At 39.5% G+C, this 22,048-nt stretch overlaps 1 long non-coding RNA gene across 1 annotated transcript in view; it reads left to right on the top strand.

The window, feature by feature from the left end:
* The window catches only part of LOC142776622 (uncharacterized), a 28,399-nt gene extending 9,111 nt beyond the window's left edge, over positions 1-19,288 (top strand). The window contains exons 2-3 of the long non-coding RNA XR_012887685.1: positions 14,057-14,351; positions 18,487-19,288. This is a non-coding gene — a long non-coding RNA (uncharacterized LOC142776622). The remainder of the gene's footprint in view (positions 1-14,056; positions 14,352-18,486) is intronic.
* Positions 19,289-22,048: the final 2,760 nt, after the last annotated feature.

Raw genomic sequence — 22,048 nt, 5'->3', positions numbered from 1 at the left:
AATTTTAGAACGAAATGTTTAAACATAAATAATAATCATAGCACTGTGAAAGTGTGGCGCTGTGTTTGTATCATGAACGCCTTGTGGAGATCGGCGAAATGCTGCTTGAGGCTCCGGCACCACTGTAAATTTGGAAGGTCACTGCCATAGAACTTATGTGTCCTTCATAGGCACCTGGAAATGAAAATAATTGGCACAAATAATGTCAGAGACACATGTTAGCACATTAGTTCACATGCACAAGAAATATAACACACAGAATGAAACTGAAAATGTAAGGCACACAATCCTTCATGTTATGCATATGTGAATAATAGAAGGAATGAGTGTATAAATTAGTTCTGCCACATCAAAGAGAGCAGCATGCTTATCACAGTGAAAATAACTAGGTTGTCACGCTTTTCAATGGTAGAGATAAGGGATTAATATGTCCTTATGAAATTATGATTTAAATGCTTTTTGCACAGTAAAACTTTAGAAACTGCAAGTGAAAGCTCTCAACGTACATTTATTAGTGTGTGCATGTATATCTGCTGCCTTTATACTATACAGTTTGTGCACAAAATTGGCATCTTGAACAATTTTGAGAGTTAAACCTATGTAACTTATGAAGGTTAAAATCACCATGAAAGCAAGCAGAACAAGGCAGGTGCCATTAAATATCTGTGCAAGCCAGATAACTATAACCGAACTGCACACATATAGGGGAGCAAGAGTACCAGAAATTCGGCTGCTGACCCACAGGTCGCGGTATCAAATCCCGGCTCCATTTCCGATGGAGGCAGAAATGCTGTAGGCACGTGTGCTGATTTGGGTGTACGTTAAAGAACCCCAAGTGGTCGAAGTTTCCAGTGCCCTCCACTACGGCCTCTCCCATAATCATATCGTGGTTTTCGGACGTGAAACCCCACATATAAATCAAGAATAACAGAAATAAACTGCCAACAGAAAAGTTGGGTGCATGTGCTATCTGTAAGTGCTTACACCTTACTACATGAAGCATGCTCATTCCATTTTAAATACCAATATTGAAAATAACTGCTCTATTTCGAATGTAAAAGGTAAGGTAGAACTGAACGACTTTACAAAAAGTGACCCTATTATGACATCACGTTTTCTTATAACAAAATTGACTAAGACTCTGAAATATCATTATGCAAGAAAACATCTTCAAAAGAACAATCAAGTTTGAAGTCATATATTTTTAATATGGCTACTATGACTATAACCAAGAAATCGACCTCAACATGGCTAATGTTAGTTTTTAAGGCCTCTGTTCACTAGACAATGAAATATACCACAAAAAGCACAGCGTTCAGGCAAAGCACCACACAAAAAAAGAAAGCAGTCCTTTTTGTTATTATCTACAATGCCTTTAAAATGGTAGTTTTACCTCTACTTCCCACTTTTTATCAAAGTAACTGGTGTGAAACAAGTTAGCTGAAAATGCACTGTGCCTCCAAAACCTGTTGGTTGAATCTGAATTTTTAAAAAATGGTGAAGCTTGCACTAAATTAGGCTCCACAAGCCTTGGAACAGCGAGACTGCATGATTCTTAGGACTACTTTGGTTACTTGTGTTTTGTTTCTGGGCCTAAGCATAAAGACAAGGGCTTAACTGAATTGCTGCTAACAAACAAATGCTTTCGAAATTGCCCGAGCGTCAAAGGATGCTCAGACATTTGTTGTTTTTTGCACTGGGCTATTCTACACCAAACATACAAACCATACTGCCTGGCGACCATCACAGATGTATAGTTTAAAAAAATGATAGTAATTTACTCTTCTGAAAATAGCTATTTGCAGAAATGTTTTGAAGAGGAAAAAGTAGTGGTCACGTGGGTACCATCAGAATTTCGCAGAATGTCGTGCGGGTGTTATTTGTGAGAAAAATTTCGAAGTACCGCTTTTTCTTGCCATATGAAATTTGATCTACATATTAAGTAAAGGTGCTTCTTAAAGTATTTGAAGCCGAGTAACATTAGTGCAATTTTTCCGCTACATAGGCTTTGAAGAATTCAGCCAAACTGTTTATCGTTTGCATTTCTTGTATGGCAATACTGCACTTTGTATGAATATTTGAGCCACAAATACTCACTGCACAGAAGTTATATTTCACGAAAAAAAATAATGTTAGGTCCAGATTACAAATATCACTATATAATCGTTTTTGACCACATTGAGATGCAATTCGAGCTGTGTGTTTGTCTAATTGAAAATTACTTTTGTGTGTAAGTTGAAAGCAAATAAACAGTTCTTGTTATATGGCAAGTGTTATCATTACAATTTTTGTTTAAATGAGGAAAATGATTTTTGAAGTCTCCTATTGAGGGCCATGGAGAACTTCGGAATGGAAGCTGTCGTATATCAAATGCAGAAAACAGCCATCATAAGAAAACTTCAAAAATTCATTTCTACTTTAAGACAAAGTGTAATCATATAACTTGCCATATAAAGAGAACTGCTTCCTTGCTTTTGATCTGGCAAAAAAATTGCACTAATATTACTGAGCTTCATGCACTACACACAATCACCTTTACTTAATACCTACACCAAATTTGGTGTAAAAGAGGCAGTATTTTTGAAACACTTTTTACTTTTCACAAACAACACCCAGACGACATCCTGGGAAGTCCAGAAGGCACCAACGTGGCCTAATATTTTGTTCTCTGCGATATATTTTAGCATTTTGCTGTTTTCAATACAGTAAACGAGCATAATATTTTTTTTTTCAAAACACATTTAGTACGGTTGGCAAAATGGCTGGGATGTTTGATGTGTAATTGCTTCACTGCCAGCATTTATTCTTCCGAAGCTCAAGCTATCACCTCTCTGTTACTGCCTCCCTCACATACAATGCCTGCATAGGAAAGAAAAAGAAAGGCAGGTCCGACAAAGTTTGCAAGGCAAGATATTTTCATGTTGGATAAATTCATTACCATAAACAGCAGCAAAACAACATTCATTTTGAGTAGTCCAAGACACAAGCTATATACCAGCATACTAAGAGCCAAGCACAAACTTTTCATTTGAACATGTGTGGTGATAGACAGGAAGCACTTAATGCAAGACTGATCAGTCTGTAATTAACTGAATGAAGTACAATGCACTGTTCAATCCAACACCACATAGGCATCTTTGCTATAGCAAAGCCATGTGTCATTGATTCATGCATTAGATGGGACAATGCAAATGTAACAAAAAGGGTGGAAAAAGAAAACAAGGGAAAAAAAAGAAGAAAAGGGGGGATGCAAAGTAGGAGCAGTGTAGCACTACTTTTACTTCATCCCCCTTTTCTTTCTTTTTTTTTCTTCTTTTCTATCATTTATCTTTTTTTGCTTCCCTTACCCCCAACCTCCGACAGGAGAACACTTTGTATCAGCGCAACCTAACTTGAAAAGAAGCAAGGGCTGCACTCTTCTGCGTTATAGGTTTTTTTTTTTCAGACAAACATTTCCAACAGGCACACACGCCTACACCAAAAGATGATGTCATTACTGACCTTATTTAAACTAACACACCAAGGATGACAAGGTGACTTCTAAAAATTAGGTCCTTCTTTCGCAACATCGGCCAGCCTGTCTGAGGCACTTCCACTGTTCACCCTGATTACTAGATGTTTCCATCTGTCGACTCACATCTTCATTTTGGATAACACTAAGACGAGCTTACATTGATGAATACCCACGAAAGTTTAGTGATGTATCATGTATGAGATTAAGCAACTCTGTTAAAAAATTATTGATAGCTTGCTTCCAGGCTTTTTATACTGTAGCCTAAAACTTCATAATGTCTTCTATGCACATAAACCAGATTGACAACGTAATGCACAACATGCTTAAGAATACTGCGAGGAACATGATAACGACAAAACGACCGGCCACCCAAATTTTTCGCTGTACATGTTTATAAAATGTTCATGTACACCCAAACGAGGTGCTTATGATACAAGCTGAAAAAACCTACAAGTAGGGCCTTGGAGCCTTTTGGAAGTCGACGTGTTGCATTTTTTCTGTGGAGGACTTTACACCCATAAGTGAGGAACAAAACTCCTATATAATGAAGAATGTTGGCAGCTATCAGTTATAGAAAAACCTAATGCAGCTAATCTTCCCCGACACATCTGTACATTTAGAGAGGTGACGTAGCTTCTGTGATTGTGGCAGTAACTCCAACAGGACCAGTGCGAAAATTGGCACTACTTGGCTAGACAAATGTCCAAACATGCCTGCCCGACTCCCTCTAGCCATCCCGGCTGAATCTGACACATGATTTCTTAACTGCTGGCTGGACAAAAACAAAACCACTGAAGCACTCACAATACACAGCGTGAAGTTCCTCTGGAGTGGTCAACTTCGTCTTCTGCGATGAAAGAGCAGCACAGTGTACTGATAAGGCACTCCTTGCAATGGCTTTCAATGCCACACAGTGACCTTGCTGTTCCTGTCGAAGAGAGCTTCGGGAGCTTGGAGGGTGCTTGCTCTTTTCTGGGGGCTGCTGCTGCTCCTCGTTTTCTGCTCAAGGTCAACCTGCACAAAGTTGTAGACGAGGCTTTAAGAGTTGTATATAATGATATGCAAATTTTCGCTGAACACACATTTCCTCGTGGCACACTGAGCAATTTCTTATGAAACTTAAGGCCTCGCATATGCAAACATTTACAATCGATTCGAAGATGCACTCGACTCTAAAGGAGCAAGTTTGTTATGTAGTGTATGTAAAGAAAGGTCATTCAGCACAACCACAACTACAGTTGCACACGAAAACGACATTTTACACGATCCTGTTTATTTACATGGTCCATTTTATTTTATTTACACGGTCCATTCTACACGGTCCTGTTTTACACGATCTGGTCTGCATGAACTCTTGAACCGGGCACCATATAGATTGAAAGACACACACAGAGTTTGAGACAAACCTAGTTTCCCGTGGAGCATCTTCTTGCACTATAACAACACATCTCAATTTAGTTAGTTGGTCAGAACGAGGTGAAAACAGCTCGCACTTGAAAAGCACGGGCAGAAGGAATGACGCCTGCACCCTGTGCTCCCTGTACATTCTCGTTGAGGGTGCAGTTTTCACCTTATCCTTATGCAATTTCGCATTTATAACATTGTTCGCTGCATAATCTTTGTGGCATTAAAGTGTGTGATACCGTCATGTGTATCCCATGTAATTTATAAAAATAGAATACAAGATAGCTTGATTCAAAAATAACAAAGTGCATCCAGTGCCATGTCCTGTAGCCATTCTTTAGGCTAGTGGCAGAATGATTTATTCTTCAAAACATATCTTACTTGTAACCACTACAAGAGCTAACTCGTGCACTGGCAGATTCTGTTTGCCTCTTCAGATTATAAGGTACCTTTTTTACACCAGAAAGTCTTCAAGAAGAATAGAAGTGTTGTAATTGTGAAGAAAGAAAAGTAGAAGGAAAAAAAATAACCTGCCCTGTACAGGGACCGAGCCTGCGAACTTCGAATAACATGTCCGATGCTCTATCAACTGAGCTACCATGGCGGCTATCCCTCTTCCATTTTGTACGGTATATATGTGCATTTATACATGGAAGAGTAAGTCAGCGCTGCTTGTTACCATTATGGCGAGTGTGGGACACCTTTTTTTTGCCTACTGGCAATTACATTACGATTGCAATTACGTTACGATTACTTCCAATATCCCTATACTTCTTTGGCAGCATTATGAATCTGTCAGTTCTCAGAAAATCTGCTAGTCACAGGAGGTGGCAATGGTTCACCCTCCCACCTAAATGCATGTACTTGAACACATGCACAACTGATCAAAAAAAAAAAAAAAACAAGTCACACACCGCTGCGATTACTGAGATTCACTGTTTCAGATTCATGAGTAAAGGAAAGAACTATAAATTTAAGGGTTTGTTGTCTTTGTTGAACACATTATAATGAGAACTAGTAGAAAATGATGCCAAACAAACTCTAGGAGATGTTATCAAAAGTACATTTAACAAAATTATGAAAAGAAAAGTGAACAAAAACGTAACTTGGCAACGTTTCTTGACAACTGAATTGACATTACTTTTTATAACATCCCTATATTTTACTGGGTAATGTTCTCGGGTAATTCTCATTATTAGAGTGATGAGTAGGCTGACAAAGAAAGCATATGGCATTGATACTTCTTTTGAACACCTAATAGTTTGAGGACCTTAAAAGAGTGGAAGCTATTTTGAGTAGACCTGAATATTTAGTTGGAGCGAAAAAAAAAACGTACACACATTTTTACCAGGCTTTTTAACACATTTTGAGACATAAAAGTGTATGCTGCCAGTAATGTTAAGTACCATTACTTTTGTCACACTATGCACTGTAGCAGGTGTAGTTAGAGTGGTGACAGCGAAGGATTAATCAAGCACGCCACCAACTGTGTTCACATCAATGGTCGCGTATTTTAAAAATAAACCTGCTGTATAATAAAAAAAAGTTTAGAGCATTTATGTTTTTATCAAAATCAAGTTAAAACGACTGGGTAAGCAAACCATTTGCATAAAACCAAAAGGCATAAAGTGATTCATGTATTATAACTATGTGAACAATTTCAGCAATGCAGGGCAAAGTTACAACAGTTCTATTAAAAACCCCTCTCATAATAACATGCATGAAAAGCACCACACCAGAATATTTTATAGTGCATGTAATATCGAGACTACTAGACTGTCTATTGACCTTTCAGAAGAAGGGCATCTCCTTCACGTTCAAGGGGCAACCACTTAGCCTTTTCCTGAGCTTTTCTGTGAATATTTCCTGAATTTCAGATATCGTTAGGATTGATTTAGAGTGAACAGATTTTGCTTACGCATTGAAACCTAGTTCTGTGTGTAACTGCAATTATGGGTGCCAAACCACCTCCAATTAATTTTTAACATTTAACTCATTTTGTAACTGCAGCAGCACAACTAGCTGTGGGTGCCCAAAAAGTAGCTAGAAACAATACCTTTACCTCTTTGAGCCTTTCGGAAGTGTTCAGCTTCTCAGTGCTCACCTTACAACATTTTTTTTAAATACGTGTTTGTGTGCCCACTACTCTTGCTCCTTGTACAGTGAGGAGGAGCACATGGCAAGAAGAGACAAGAAAGAAGCATTGCGAAAAAAAGCGAAATAAGCGAGGACCTCTTTTGTATCGTACAATGTGTGTAACATTACTATTGCGACAACATATAGACAAATTATCACGGCTATGCATCAATTGTAGAGTCATACACAGCTGCAACACCACGACTAAATTTCAACCTTGTGTTGGTTTAGTATCCCTTTATAGTGGCAAGCTAATGATATCTGCATTTGTTTGGCACACATTGAGATGCAGCGAAATGTGATATGGTAATCTCATTTAGAATGCACGTCATGTGGCTTCATTGTATATGTGGCCACAAGTAACTCTGGTTGCAAAGCAATATGGCAGAGCCTAAACAGACGTCACCGACCACTCCAATCTGAACTTGCCTTTGCTACTTGCCCATTATCATCCCAGCAAAAAATGAATAATTGAATCTGCTACAGGTATGTGCTAGCTTATGCTAAGGACCAAGTATGAAGGGTGTTTTGTCATTATTGAGATAAGTTATTTGTTCAAGAACACTTGCTGTCAAACACAAATACATTGCTGTCGAAGCATCAAGACTCAAATATAAAGCAAAAAGAAGTGTCTCTTTAAAAATTACAGGCCACAAGGTGCAAGATAAATATTTGATATACTTGGGATGTAAGGCACCCACAAGAGGTGCTGCCATATTATACTTTTTCTTGTGTTGAAACCTGCTTGCTTTACTCACCCAACACATCTGTAAAGATGCCGTGAAAACACCAAGGAGCTGATGCAGCAAGGTTGAACACATGTCCAGGGATTCCACCATTCCTAAGCAGCCCTACAGCCTCCACAGTCCTGCAACCATTTGTAAGAAAAATATAGTTCTACCCAAAGTTCTTGGTTTACAGACACACATGCAAGACGCATAACCACTCTATAAGAAGTTTGCATGATAATGTGCTGGGTAGCAAAACGGATGCCAATATCAAGTATCCCGGCCTGCTGCTTCTTTCTTTCCGTTCTTAATTATTCAATCTATGGTTAATAAATGTTCCCCCAATGAAGTGTACTGGCAGTCCGGTGAAGAATTGCAATGTATTTCAAACACAGTCCAATTCATGGCAAGTAAACATCCAATAGCGTTTTGTCAGCTGTTCAAGAAAAGAGCATGAAGTTTAGCTAAAACCCTTGTTTTTTATAAACACCATTCAATTTGATATAAAAGTTGTGAGCATTATGTGAAGGAACACGGATTAATGTTTAATCAATGATTTCTTATAATGTACTGATATGAATGCAACTAACTGAATATGAAACGATAATTCTTGCTTGATAATTTAGAGTTATGAACACTATCGCACTTGCCAGCTGCATCTTGTCCAAAACAGCAGCAAGATAGGCTAGTTTCTGTAGGTGAGCAGTAATGAGCAGTGCAAAGTAACAACAAGAAACACCAGTAACAACAGTATGGAGCAAGCACAGACTGCCAACTGTATAATTTATTGCACAAAAGTTCGCCTGAATATCAGTCAGACAACTCGTGCAAATGAAGGTCCAGTTGGGAATGAACAAGTTACGAAATCAACAATGCCTGCTTTCACTAACAGGACCCTCATTCACATAAAGTATGCAGCGATAGGCCCCTACCGAGGTACGTCACAGCATGATGTCACTGGCACATGTAAAAGGTGTGGGTGGAAAAACACTCCCGCTGGTGGCTAAGCCCGGTACAGTCGTGCGGTGTTTGGGGCAAGTTTTAATTTTTCAAAGCTTACACTTCACGTTACAATGTCGACATTAGCTGTAGTATGTGTCAGCAAACATCTAGCTGTGTGGTAAAATATTTGCCACGCTGTCTGTTTATCTTGAAGAAGTGAACACACGTGGTGGCCTGTGCGAGGAACAGTGGCATAGTCTTCAAAAATGTGCACTGTTGATTGCGGCATGTAGTGTGCATTGAAAGGTATTGAGAATATTGGTTCAACTGAGAATATTGTGTGTGGTGTGTGCAGTGTCAATAACAATGTGTCTTGTTTGCGAAGACGTTAGCACTCATGGCAAGGACCGGTCGATGAAAAAACTTGATTCGACATTTTAGTCAAGGTAAATATGCACTTGACGCGACCATCTGGAGTGGGTACATCTCGATGTTTGCGCTATGTGCAGAAAAAAATTGCATGGTCACCGGGCTAGAAGATACCATTTGCTGAAGCTGCATGTATGAATCGCCCCGACGAGTACGCAAGCCCAATAAAGGTATAACTCGTTTTATCGAAGGCCTCATATGTCTTCATGTAATAAGCAGAGATTCTTGTTTCACATATACTCAGTACCTTTACCGCTCGATATTCATGAAGTGACAATGCAAACAACAAGTTTGTGTGTTAGGTCCTAAGGGAGCAATGTAAATATGCAAATAAGTTGTAGGTGTCAGATGCAGCGATGTAACTGCGCAAAAGATTACGTATATATTAGGCTACAGGTTTAGAATCGCATACATCTCAGTGGTCTATCAGGAACGTCACAAACAACTTCCTTGCCAACCAGCCCTTGCCCAGAGGGAGGGAATGGCTGGCACGGCGCTCGAAGTGACGTCACACTATTTGCAAACATAGAGAGGTTTCTTACTTAGGCAACATTTTGCACAATATATTTTCTAGATGCACGACTGTACTCGTCCACATTAATCATACTGATGTCTTTTGTTGTTACTTTGTGCTGTGAATTACTAGGCATTTAGTCACCATGATCTTTAAAAGCTAATTTCAGTGTTCTCTCTCATATTGCTGACAACTGTGTTGTTGCATAAATTGGGCAAAAAAGCAACACAGAAAGGCTGTCACAATAAATACACCAACATGGGTATTCTCCTGCAAACAAAAGTCGGCACTCGTCCTGTCATTACCCGTCTTCCTTCTCTCTTTGCCTTGTTTGTGCTGAAACAGCCAAACACCTGATGAGTTAGATGAGAAATATTAACGCATCAAAACAATAAGTGCTTGCATCAGCAACTACACAACAGCGTGATAACCGCACCCCTGCCACACAGCAGCGAAACATATTTTGAACATGCTGGCAGTGTATTATTTTATAAAAAGCAACTCTGGCAGATTACAAAATCTCACATTGTGCAAGTTTTCTTCAAAGTCAGGCGTACAATGTAAGTGCTGGCCGGTACATTATTAGTTACAAGCTAAAGCGTCTTGCAGGTACATATGCAGATTGCACGAACACCTCTCTCTCTACACTAGGCACACACATCTTTTAACAAGCACACGCCACTGTTTAGGGGCATAATAACGCTCTACCGTGAACGTATGCTAATCAACCCACTTAGGCGGTTGGCTAGGTGAATCGTGCCAAGTTACGAATTGTGTCGCCCGCGAACGTAAACAAAATGCTGCTTTCCATCAAATGGCACTGCAGGCTTCGTTTAATCAACAACGTAGCAAGCGCCGTGTGCGTCTTCCTCACTACACTGCACATATGAAAAAATCGATCACCATACACATGCATGTTGCCGCAGTTGTCTCGAATGAGCTCCAGTAAGGCCGCGCCAATGCGCCATGGCTCTGCTAGCGTTAGCGTTGTCAAAGCGAATCGGCAACCGCACTCGCAAAGGCGCGTAAGGTTGCCGTTTCACGACGCCTCGTTCGAGTGCAGCAACACACACATGCAATGAGTGGCATATTTGGTCTACATAAAAAAGTGTCCCCCTTACCTTTAGTTTCTTTCACACTGTCCTGAGGGAAGCAACCACAGGCGTCAGCCGTCACCTCGGAGTCCTTCGAGCGCCCGCCCAACCCGCCGATTCCTTGGACGACTCGCACTTGATCCACACTCGAACAACCGCGGGAATAGGGCGCAATCTTAGCACATCACACGAACGAGGAACGGCGCTTCCTTGCGTAAATTTAACATTTCGTGCTCTCGTGTGTAGCAGCGCGAACACAGGAGAGAGCTACCCACGGAGACAAAGACAAACAACATGTGGCTTTAGCTGTGAATGGATTTGGCTTGGATATCTGTGTGAGGAAAAAAAAAATGTGTCGCTGCTATAAAGTGAAAAAAAATGTATGTTATCTCGCAAAATGACTTAAAAAGTGATAAACGGTTATTCAAAAAACAAGTTACAACTTATGAATATTTTCGCAGGTTTTTGTTTTGTTTTTGTTTTAGCAGACGACAGCCTCCTACTGCTTCTACGACAGACGTAGTGCGGTTTCACGTTCGGTGCGTGTCGCTGACGCAAAGCTCTACAGTAGTGATATCAGAGTTATCAATTCTCAATGAATAATAGGATGGCTACAAAGCAGTAACATTTTGACATAGTGCAGTACGCAATCTTTCAAGGTATGACATTTCTTTGCTCTGAAGCAAATCGAAGCGAGCGGGCCAGCGCAATCAGCTGATGTCGCCACTACGCGAGGCATGGTCGTGCGCAATAACGTCGCGCCCCGCGCTCGATTTGTCATCAAGCGATAGAGCTACTAAGTGGAATACAGCTAGATGCAGGGATTAGTGGCGTATCACTCTAATTCCCTGTGGTGGCCGACTCAATCGCAAGAGAGCCCCGGGAAACAACCTTCAACTGCTCAAGCTTGTGTGTGGGTGTAAAAATACTTGTTTTCCTCCGCGGCGGGGCAGCAATCTATAGTTGAAAGACATGCGAAAAGCATGTGACGTATATACAATCCCAAAACATATGCACACAACAATAGATACGATCGCATATCGTACATAAATATGCCAACACATAGCGTGTGAAGAGCAAATTTATATACATAATTTAAACCCTCGCGTCCCTTCAGCGCGAATAGCTTAGCAAGTTAACGCACTCGGTTCACGTGCACGAGCACAACCAAGTGGCGCAGGTTCGAGTCCCGCCAAGTTTAATTTTTTTTTTGTTTTTTTTTTCAACGTTTTTATTGTACTGCTATCTTTTCTAATGCCTTAGGTTATAAAACAAAATAAAAGCAATATTGCGTTCAAGTACGTATGTGGGACTGTGTTTTTTGCGCAACAGTTATTAGTATTTTTATTTTCAATATTAATTTTTTTATTTATTTCATAATATAAAAAAATTAAGGACTAAGGGGAATAATGGGTCTGCTTGATTGTGAAAGGACTCGAGAAGTGAGAAAACTCAAACGAAAAAATTTATTTGAGAAAAAACTGAGCATTTCACAGCCGGACCAGTTTCTTCAAGGGTAGGCCCTAGGTATGCGCGAGACTTGCTATATGACTCCTCTCAAGCTGTGGCAGTTGAGGGAAGGCAATATCACCGAGAAGCAGTTCCAAAATATATTTTGGTTGATGTTTTTTGATTCCTCTAAAATAAGGGCTGCACAATTGTGATCAAGCCAAACCAAGAATTGCGAGCACAAAGTCATCAGACAGAAAATAAATAATGTTGATTGTTTGAAAAATTGCCCTTAATGAAAGGAAGAGTTATGGAGTGCTACGGAGCTTAACTCGCAGTAGGAATTTTATATATACATATAGATAGTTTAAAATGGACAATGTTGCACACACAGACATTGGTTAAATTTCTTTGCAGCACAGTTGAAGCATCTATGTAGAACTGAAGCATCAAGAGAAGCTCATGCGTCCTCACTTTATTGCGCTTTACATAGCTTGTATGCGTCCATGCAGCCATGATATGATATATTTTAAAGCATTTGTTTAACCTATTATCTTCTTATTCATTAAAGCTGGCCCATAAGTTGTGTCTTATGTAGCACTACAATTGAAGCGTAATCTGCATGGTGGTCTGAAACAATGCTTCTGAAGATCTCAAAACGACCCAGCTCTATACACGACTATCCGTGCATCTGATAAGCACCATTATGTGTTTGTACATATCAGTTGTGCTCTCATACTTAATTATTTTTCTGACCACTCCCTCTGCCCCTACCTCGTTTCTGTCGTGAAGCTGTGGCAAGTTGTGTATAGCTGTATCTATATTGTAGGAGCACATATACTATCAATAAAAAATTATTTTTAGGCTACATGCAATTAGTTTTCATAGATTTTCATTTTTTTTGTCGGTGCTCAGGAGAACTAAGCTCATGTTCGATATTGTAAAATGACATTTCTCTTTGCCAATGTTAATGAGAACAGTTTCATTAATATTGACAAGTTCATTCACATTGAATTTAGTTCTCATTATTATTGTTGCTACCAAAAAACGAGCCCTTGAAGTTATGCTTTGCTTGATTAATTTGTTTTCGTGTGACAGCATGCAAGTAAAATGACAGTTATTGTCATTCCTTGTGAATGACACATTTTCCGTGTGACAGACTTTAGCACCTGGTCATCTGCAGAAGTTGTATTCATTCAGGAAAAGGGTGAACAGTGGTGACTGACAACACAGACTAGCCTGCGTTATTCTTTTGTACTATATATGTCACTGTGCATTCATTTATAACTTTATAGAGCTCGGATTTTCTGCTGAAAATGTGACAACAACTGCACAGGTTCCACATTTTTTCAACAATCCACATTCCTTTCATACACTATTGCACATTTTCGTAAGCACCTTACAAAATTTGTATATTTCCGTAAGACCTTACATTCTGTTTTTTCCTTATGAAAGCTTCTGTACACTCAATACACTTTCCTTATCCTCCCATATCTTCCATAATGAACTCTTTGTATGCCCCATAAGTCTCCTTATCTTTCCATATTTTCCATAAAACTCACTCCATTCACGCCATAAAACTTCCTTATCCTTCCATATACTCCATAAAAAGCATTCCATATATGCCATACATTTTCCTTATCTTTCTGTATACTCCATAAAAAGCTTTCCGTATACGCCATACAATTTCCTCATCCTTCCATATACTCCATAAGAAGCTTTCCGTAAATGCCATACAACTTCCGTATATTTCCATAAAACTCCATTAGTTTTCCGTATGTAGCATAAGGAAATGTTACGGAGTCCATATATTTTCCGTAAGATTTCATACGGAACTTTTCAGTAGGGGTGCCACGAGGAAATGTGTGTTCAGCGAAAATTTGTATATCATTATATACAACTCCTAAAGACTCGTCTACAACTTTGTGCAGGTTGACCTTGAGCAGAAAACGAGGAGCGGCAGCAGCCCCCAGAAAAGAGCAAGCACCCTCCAAGCTCCCGAAGCTCTCTTCGACAGGAACAGCAAGGTCACTGTGTGGCATTGAAAACCATTGCAAGGAGTACCTTATCAGTACACTGTGCTGCTCTTTCATCGCAGAAGACGAAGTTGACCACTCCAGAGGAACTTCACGCTGTGTATTGTGAGTGCTTCAGTGTTTTTGTTTTTGTCCAGCCAGTAGTTGAAAAATCATGTGTCAGATTCAGCCAGGATGGCTAGAGGGAGTCGGATAGGCATGTTTGGACATTTGTCTAGCCAAGTAGTGCCAATTTTTGCACTGGTCCTGTTGGAGTTACTGCCACAATCACAGAAGCTACGTCCCCTCTCTAAATGTGCAGATGTGTCGGGGAAGATTAGCTGCATTAGGTTTTTCTATAACTGATAGCTGCCAACATTCTTCATTATACAGGAGTTTTGTTCCTCACTTATGGGTGTAAAGCCCTCTACAGAAAAAATGCAACACGTCTACTTCCAGGAAACTCCAAGGCCCTACTTGTAGGTTTTTTCGGCTTGTATCATAAGCACCTCATTTGGGGTACATGAACATTTTATAAACATGTAGAGCGAAAAATTTGGGTGGCTGGTCGTTTTGTCGTTATCTTGTTCCTCGCAGTATTCTTAAGCATGTTGTGCATTACGTTGTCAATCTGGTTCATGTGCATAGAAGACATTACGGACAGTATAAAAAGCCTGGAAGCAAGCTATCAATAATTTTTTAACAGAGTTGCTTAATCTGATACATGATACATCACTAAACTTTCGTGGGTATTAATCAATTTAAGCTCGTCATAGTGTTATCCAAAATGAAGATTTGAGTCGACAGATGGAAATATCTAGTGGGGTAATCAGGGTGAACAGTAAAAGTGCTTCAGACAGGCTGGCCGATGTTGCGATAGAAGGACCTATTTTTTAGAAGTCACCTTGTCATCCTTGGCATGTTAGTTTAAATGGGGTCAGTAATGACGTCATCTTTTGGTGTAGGCGTGTGTGCCTGTTGGAAATGTTTGAAAAAAAACGTATGACGCAGAAGAGTGCAGCCCTTGCTTCTTTTCAAGTTAGGCTGCGCTGATACAAAGTGTTCTCCTGTCGGAGGTTGGAGGTAAGGGAAGCAAAAAAAAAGATAAATGATAGAAAAGAAGAAAAAAAGAAAGAAAAGGGGAATGCAAAGTAAAAGTAGTGCTACACTGCTCCTACTTTGCATCCCCCATTTCTTGTTTTTTTCTCTTGTTTTCTTTTTTCACCTTTTTTGTTACATTTGCATTGTACCATCTAGTGCATGAATCAATGACTCATGGCTTTGCTATAGCAAAGATGCCTATGTGGTGTTGGATTGAACAGTGCATTGTACTTCATTCACTTAATTGCAGACTGATCAGTCTTGCAATAAGTGCTTCCTGTCTATCACCACACATGTTCAAATGAAAAGTTTGTGCTTGGCTCTTAGTATGCTGGTATATAGCTTGTGTCTTGGACTACTCAAAATAAATGTTATTTATTTTGCTGCTGTTTATGGTAATGAATTTATCCAACATGAAAATATCTTGCCTTGTGAACTTTGTCGGACCTGCCTTTCTTTTTCTTTCCTATGCAGGCATTGTATGTGAGGGAGGCAGTAACAGAGGGTTGATAGCTTGAGCTTCGGAAGAATAAATGCTGGCAGTGAGGCAATTACGCATCAAACATCCCAGCCATTTTGCCAACCGTCCTAAATGTCTTTTCAAAAAAAAATATTGTGCTCGTTTACTGTATTTTTCTGAAAACAGCAAAATGCTAAAGTATATCGCAGAGAACAAAATATTAGGCCACGTTGGTGCCTTCTGGACTTCCCAGGATGTCGTCTGGGTGTTGTTTGTAAAAAGTAAAAAGTATTTCCAAAATACTGCTTCTTTTACACCAAATTCGGTCTAGGTAATAAGTAAAGGTGATTCTGTGTAGTGCATGAAGCTCAGTAATATTAGTGCAATTTTTTCACCACATCAGAAGCAAGGAAGCAGTTCTCTTTATACGGCAAGTTATATGATTACACTTTGTCTTAAAGTAGAAATGAATTTTTGAAGTTTTCTTATGATGGCTGTTTTCTGCATTTGATATACGACAGCTTCCGTTCCGAAGTTCCCCATGGCCCTCTATAGGAGACTTCAAAAATCATTTTCCTCATTTAAACAAAAATTGTAATGATAACACCTGCCATGTAACAAGAACTGTTTATTTGCTTTCAACTTACATATAAAAGTAATCTTTATTTAGACAAACACACAGCTCAAATTGCATCTCAATGTGGACAAAAACGATTATATAGTGATATTTGTAATCTGGACCTAACATTATTTTTTTTCGTGAAATATAACCGTTGTGCAGTGAGTATTTGTGGCTCAAATATTCATACAAATTGCAGTATTGCCATACAAGAAATGCAAACGATAAACAGTTTGGCTGAGTTCTTCAAAGCCTATGTAGCGGAAAAATTGCACTAATGTTACTCGGCTTCAAATACTTTAGGAAGCACTTTTGCTTAATATGTAGATCAAATTTGATATGGCAAGAAAAAGCGGTACTTTGAAATTTTTTTGACAAATAACACCCGCACGACATTCTACGAAATTCTGAAGGTACCCACGTGACCACAACTTTTTTCTCTTCAAAACATTTCTTCAAATAACTATTTTCAGAAGAGTAAACTACCATCAATTTTTAAACTATACATCTGTGATGGTCGCCAGGCAGTATGGTTTGTATGTTTGGTGTAGAATAGCCCATTTCGAAAAACAACAAATGGCTGAGCATCCTTTCACGCTCAGGCAATTTCGAAAGCATTTGTTTGTTAGCAGCAATTCAGTTAAGCCCTTGACTTTATGCTTAGGCCCAGAAACAAAACACAAGTAACCAAAGTAGTCCTAAGAGTCATGTAGTCTCGCTGTTCCAAGGCTTGTGGAGCCTAATTTAGTGGAAGCTTCACCATTTTTTTAAAAATTCAGATTCAACCAACAGGTTTTGGAGGCACAGTGCATTTTCAGCTAACTTGTTTCACACCAGTTACTTAGATAAAAAGTGGAAAGTAGAGGTAAAAATACCATCTTAAAGGCATTGTAGGTAATAACAAAGAGGACTGTTTTTTTTGTGTGGTACTTTGCCTGAACGCTGTGCTTTTTGTGGTATAGTTCATTGTCTAGTCAACATAGGCCTTAATAACTAACATTAGCCATGTTGAGGTAAATTTCTTTGTTATAGTCATAGTAGCCATGTTAAAAATTATGACTTCAAACTTGATTGTTCTTTTGAAGATTTTTTCCCAGCATAATGATAATTGAGAGTCTTAGTAAATTTTGTTATAAGAAAACGTGATGTCATACTAGGGTCACTTTTTGTAGAGTCGTACAGTTCTACCTTACCTTTTACATTCCTAATAGAGCAGTTCTTTTCAATATCGGTATTTAAAGTGGAATGAGCATGCTGTATGTAGTAAGGTGTTAGCACTTACAGATAGCACATGCACCCAACTTTTCTGTTGGCAGTTTATTTCTGTTATTCTTGATTTATATGTGAGGTTTCACGTCCGAAAACCACTATATGATTATGAGACACGCCGTAGTGGAGGGCACTGAAAACTTCGACCACTTGGGGTTCTTTAACGTACACCTAAATCTGAGCACACGTGCCTACAGCATTTCTGCCTCCATTGGAAATGGAGCCGGGGTTTGATACCGCGACATGCGGGTCAGCAGCCGAATTTCTGTTACTCTTGCTCCCCTATATGTGTGTAGTTCGGTTATAGTTATCTGGCTTGCACAGATTTTTAATGGCACCTGCCTGGTCCTGCTTGCTTTCATGGTGATTTTAACCTTCATAAGTTGCATAGGCTTAACTCTCAAAATTGTTCAAGATGCCAATTTCGTGCACAAGATGTATAGTATAAAGGCAGCAGATGTACATGCACACACTATTAAATGTACATTCAGAGCTTTCACTTGCAGTTCCTAAAGTTTTATTGTGCAGGAAGCATTTAAAGCATAATTTCATAAGGACATATTTATCGATTATCTCTACCATTGAAAATTGTGACAACCTAGTTATTTTCACTGTGATAAGCATGCTGTTTTTTTGATGTGGCAAAACTAATTTATACACTCATTCCTTCTATTATTCACATATGCATTACATGAAAGATTGTGTGCCTTACATTTTCAGTTTCATTCTGTGTGTTATATTTCTTGTGCATGTGAACTATTGTGCTAACATGTGTCTCTGACATTATTTGTGCCAATGATTTTCATTTCCAGGTGCCTATGAAGGACACATAAGTTCTATGGCAGTGACCTTCGAAATTTACAGTGCTGCCGGAGCCTCAAGCAGCATTTCGCCGATCTCCACAAGGCATTCATGAGATAAACACAGCGCCACACTTTCACAGTGCTATGATTATTATTTATGTTTAAACATTTCGTTCTAAAATTGCTGTTACATTGTGTTTTGTGCCACCATCCTGTGGCTTAGGTGGAGCTCGTGAAATTACGGTGCAGTCACCTCATTTGTGTACGATCAACACCGCAATATCACTATTCACAGCTGGAGCATACAGACAAATAAAAAATATATTGATTGTAGCAGGGCTGATGTGTATGTTAATGCTTCTCTGTTGATAATAATAATTTTATAAGGTCTTTAAGTCTTGCGTAGAACACTGCATTATTGTGTTGCAATGTAACCACCATTTGTGATCGCTAGCATGTTAATTTAGTAGTTTTCTAATGTATTTTATTTAAAAGGTAATTTTGCTTTCGCATCACGACAATTAGAAAGATGCCGATGATTCAATCCCTCATCATGCACATTTAAGAAATATTGTGATTTGTACACAGTATTGCATGTACTCAAGATGTGGACGTCTATTCAATTCACACATTATATTGCTTTGCACTAGATTCAGACGTAACATGCACACATTTCAGATAATTCCAAATGATACGTCTTTCCATAAGATGCGGAGTCCGCATCATACGTCTTATGCGGAGTCCGCATCATACGTCTTCCATATTCCAATAATTCCGTACTTGAGGTCTCCGCATCTTACGGAACGTTTCAGTAGGGGAGAGCGGATGTTCGGGCTTGGACTCGGGCAGTCGCCCGAGGCTGCAATAAAGCGTCTCTTCACCGGACTACGGCTCTTCCTTCGCGCTGCCACCGTGCACTCGAGTCATCGAGGGGACCCATTCCGAACCTCTAACATCTTCCCTCCTTAGCTAGTGTTGAAGCTAGTCGAGGAGGAGAATATTAACTTGCTCGTTCCGCAGAAATTCCGGCGTAGGCATCGGTGGCTCTCAGTGAAAAATCGTCTTGTCCATGATCTACGAATACTATAAATTTTCGGGTTTGAGTGATGATCAAAATCATGCAGGACAATTGCATGGAAAGCAAGTGCTCTACCACACAGCTATGAATCTGCTTGGAAATAAAGCATGAATAAATTTTTCTGGTTGGAAATGCAAGGAAAATAACTATCATGCTTAAGAAATACACGTATCCTGTATACAGGTTTCACGGCACAACATTTATATTTGCAGCAATATTGCATGATACAAGCGTGCTTTGTCAACGGGCATTACAACACGTTATTACCAACGTGACTTTGCGGTCTAAAGACAGCCAACCATTACAAAAGGCACACATGTTACTGCGTGTATTCCCTCACGACTGCGCAGTGGGTGCATAAAGTTCTAAAACATTTTACACACATACAATTGAGAAGCATGGTCTGCCGGGCGAGTTGTAATTCATCTTAACTTACTTGCGTGAAAAAATTTGAAGTGCGAAAGGAAGACACCTGGACAGAGCGAACACGAACAACTGAAACTTTATTGGAGAAAACAGACATATATATGCGGTTACGAGAACTCGTGAGGTGGAAAAAAATGGTTAGATGAGCAGACGACTAATTATTTTCTTTCACCGTGTGGACATCGTGTGGTGTACGGCACTGCGCTGTCGTGTGAGAAGTATTATATAGGATTCAATAACGTAACTGTAGATCACAAACCTTCTCTAAGAGGACATCCATTCTCTAACCAATCATCACATTGTAGAGAGCTCGGCTGCGCGCCCTTGTTTGATAATACGGTAGTTAAAGCTAGATTCAGTGACACGGTAGCACGGAAAATCGAAGAGGCGTATTTCATAAACAAAGCTGGTGATTCATGTGTCACGTAACTCTTGGTTTATTTATTATTTATTCAGATGTACCCTGCTTTGCCCTAAGGCCTGTAAGCGGGTGAGTTACAGCTTTGAAAAAAAAAACAAGTCTTCGTTATGACAGCACACTTGGTCACAAGACAATTGATTCCACTCTTGTACAGTATGAACAAAAAAGAATTAGCATAAAGGTTCGTTCCAGTCTGGTATTCTTGAATCTTAAGTTCATGATCAGAGCTTCTAGACAGATAACGCGGTGGTTTAAGGTGAGTGTTTTTATTGATGTCAGTCTTCTTGTGGTATATCTGAAATAAACATTTCAAACGCAATTTTTTTCTGTGAGAAGACAGCGCATTCCATCCCAGCGCATTTTTCATTTCAGTACAGCTGTCACCTCTCTCATACCGACTAAGAACGAACCTTGCCGCTCTGTTCTGTATTTTCTCGATGAGATCAATCAAGGACTTTTGGCGCGGATCCCACACACAACATGCATATTCCAATATCGGGTGGACAAATGAAATATATGCAGTACTTTTTAGGACAGAAGGGAGGATCTCAGATTTTGTTGAATAAAATTTAGGGCTCTGGCAGCTTTTGAAACTACAGCATGCACATGCGCGTTCCATGAACAGTCGCTCGTAAGTGTTACACCCAAGTATTTATACATTGATTGATGATCAATGACGTCACCATTCAAAAATTAATGCGTTTCATCCGTTTTCCTTTTTTTCAGTAAAAGACAAGTGACACATTTTGTCACATTAAGTTGCATTTACCACTTATCACACCATTGCACAGTTTGGATTAGGTCAGCCTGCAATTCAATGCGATCCTGTTCATTTTTTATTTTTGTGTACACAACTGAGTCGTCAGCGAATAAACGTATTCGAGAAGTAATGACATCAAAAATATCATTAATGTAAACTAAAAACAGTACCGGCCCTAAAACGAATCCTTCAGGGAAACCCGATGTTACTTCCACTGTAGAAGAAGCAGTACCATTGAGAATAACACATTGTCGACGCTGTGATAGATAACAGGCTATCTAGTTCAGTACTTTTTTATCAATATTTACCCTTTCGAGTTTGCGAATAAGCAAGAGATGGCACACGGTGTCAAACGCCATTCTGAAATCTAAGAAAACACAGTCTGTTTGACCATTGTCATCAACCTCGGACACTAAATCATGGTAGAACTCAATCAACTGTTTTGTGCAAGATAGGCCCCTGCGGAAACCTTGTTGAACATCAACTAATAATTTATGTTGAACTAAGTGTTTCAATATGTCTTGTGTTGGCCTCTTTTTTTGGAACCACCATTGTGAATGGGAACCACGAAAGCCATTATCCAGTCCTTAGGCAGAACTTCAGTAGAGAGAGAGATTTTGTGTATATTGGGTAAAGATAAGATGCTATTGGCCATGCACAGCGCTTCAACACGCGTGGGGAAATACCATCTGGACCAGGGGCCTTGGTATCGTCCATATTTTTAAAAGGGATTTGATACCACTCACACAGAGTTCGACCAGTGGCATTAATGGCCGAGTTCTCAGAGGTGGCTCTGCCAGCGTAGATAGTATCTCAAAATTCGTTTGAGGGAAAAATATGGAGTGAAAGAAATCATTAAGACACGACGCTTTATCAACATCGCTAG

The sequence above is a fragment of the Rhipicephalus microplus genome, chromosome X (assembly GCF_043290135.1).
Source record: "Rhipicephalus microplus isolate Deutch F79 chromosome X, USDA_Rmic, whole genome shotgun sequence".
Classification (NCBI taxonomy): domain Eukaryota; kingdom Metazoa; phylum Arthropoda; class Arachnida; order Ixodida; family Ixodidae; genus Rhipicephalus; species Rhipicephalus microplus.
This window is presented reverse-complemented; position numbering and strand designations above follow the sequence as displayed.